We start from the raw sequence: 2,629 nt of genomic DNA on the forward strand, positions 1-2,629 counted from the left end.
TATTGGCAATGTCTACCTTCTCTATCGTAGGCAATGTCTTTACCTCTTCTATCCTTGACAATGCCCTTACCTCTTCTATCCCTGGCAATGTTTTACCTCCTCTATCGTAGGCAATGTCTACCTCCTCTATCATAGGTAATGTCTACCTCCTCTATCGTAGGCAATGTCTTTACCTCTTCTATCCTTCACAATGTCTTTACCCATTCTATCCTTGGCAATGTCTACCTCCTCTATCGTAGGCAATGTCTTTACCTCTTCTATCCTTCACAATGTCTTTACCCATTCTATCCTTGGCAATGTCTACCTCCTCTATCGTAGGCAATGTCTTTACATTTTGGATCCTTGGCAATGTTTTTACCTCCTCTATCATAGGCAATCTTTCATAGGCAATGTTTTACCTTTTCTATCATTGGCAATGTTTTTACCTCCTCTATCATAGGCAATGTTTTTACCTCCTCTATCATAGGCAATGTCTTTACATTTTATATCCTTGGCAATGTTTTTACCTCCTCTATCATAGGCAATGTTTTACCTTTTCTATCATTGGCAATGTTTTTACCTCTGCCATCTTAGGCAATGTCTTGACACCATTTATCATAGGCCATATCTTTACCTCTTCAATTTTGGCAATGTGTTTACCTCTTCTATCTTAGGCAATGTTTTGAACCCTCCATCATAGGCAATGTCATAACCTCATTTGTCCTAGACAATGTCTTAACCTCCTCTACCCCAGATGATGTCATTACCTCATATATATTAATTACTAGGTAAAGGTGTATCTACTTGTATCAAGGGAGCCTCTGAAATTCTTTTTTCAATTTTCATAATCACCCTGGTCTCTGATGAGCAGTCTTCTAGTAGAGGAATTTAACTTATCCCTCTTAACTAGTATTTCAGTGAAAGGATAGAATAAAGAATAGAATAGAGAATGGGAACTGGGAATTGCTCAAAGAGCAAACCTGACCAAAGAGCTTTATGGGCCTTCCAATGCAGACAGAAACTTCCGCAACAAAATTTACCCAGTATCTTTAATGTAAAAACTTCTACATTACTTCAACATAAGTATGTGTTCTAGGACAAGAAGCCAAAGTCACACTATCACATTTCCAATTTTCCATGTTCAGTGAACAATGAAATCTGGTTCAAAACAACTATCGGAATATATATTAAACAGTTCCCTTTAAAATAAGCACATGTATAAAGCTTCATGTTGACGTTACCACAAACTCCCTTGAACAACATGTTTTACCTTGTATGGGACAGACATCAGCCCTTACAAACAAATGGATGGAAGACCCTCAAACCAGAAAACATAAATCCCCTCTACTATCTTAGTCAGGGCATACATTTTTTGTGCAATATATAAAAGCCCAAGCTTCTTGATGTTGATTTAAATGATGAGTTTTTTAATTATTAAATTCATTTGGATGCTTTGAACTAGCCCATAGGTAAACAAACAGTCTGGAGGAAGAAATGTGCCCCCCTCCCATAATTAAATATCCTGATTTTATACCATCAAGGCAGTTGAATGCTGATTATATTTGTTTTAAACATCAAATAATAAATCTGAAACCAAATTTCGGAAAATATTATGTAAACCTTCAGAAAAAGGTTATAATAGTTATGTGAAATACACCTCCAGACAATTTACCTTGACTTTCGGCGGCTTAAAAATTTACTGTGGATCCACTTTATATTTTCGTGGGTACCAATTTTTCAGGGATGACGCAAAAGTTGCATGTTGGTGGATATCTTATTTCATAGTTTTGTTGAAGTCTGCATACACGCCTATGAATTTGCTATTCAACGAATAATAATGAATCTATAGCAACATATTTGTAGGGGAGAAAGATTTGTAAACAAACGATTGTACAAAATTAGTTTTTAATTGTGAAGCAGCAGAATTCTGTAGCAAAAATTACAATTTGTATTTATAACAAATAAGTACATCAATTTTCACAAGTTTCAAGTACATATATGTAAAAAAAAAATACATAATTAAGTTTGGCATTTTTATACAGTTAACATCCGTAACAAATTTTATGGTAAAATGGTAAATTCAGAAATGTTTGCATGCAATTTTTATTATAATTGGTGAACAATGAACATAAGTATGAGATTAAACTACTGCTTTTACAGGAAAGACTGCATGCATTTAAGAATTGAATGCTTCTTTTTGTAACTTTATTGGGGTGTAAAAGCGTTGACCGAAGTACATTTTGTATGAAGCGCGGAAACGCTTCATTCTAAAAATGTGCGCATGGTCAACGCTTTTACAACCCTATGAAGTTACAAAAAGAAGCATTCAATACTTATAATTACATTTTTGAGCTAGGATCATGAAAACACGATTTACATCAAGTTTTTATTTAATTTACCTGTGCACTTTATTATGGGACCTCGTGTCATCATGAATGTTAAGTTTTATTGTGTGATACAACTGCTTAAGGAATAACATGTGATGTGCAGTTAGCCAATCAGAGTAACGTATTATAATGAAACATACATCTAATGTAATTATTTCATAATATCAAAACCTAGAATGAGATTTATTTTTACAAACCCTATCCAGTCTAAGTTTTCACAATGATAAAAACAAAGCAAAAATTTGAATTTACAGTATGTGAAA

This window comes from Mytilus edulis, chromosome 10, assembly GCF_963676685.1.
Source record: "Mytilus edulis chromosome 10, xbMytEdul2.2, whole genome shotgun sequence".
Taxonomy (NCBI): Eukaryota; Metazoa; Mollusca; class Bivalvia; order Mytilida; family Mytilidae; genus Mytilus; species Mytilus edulis.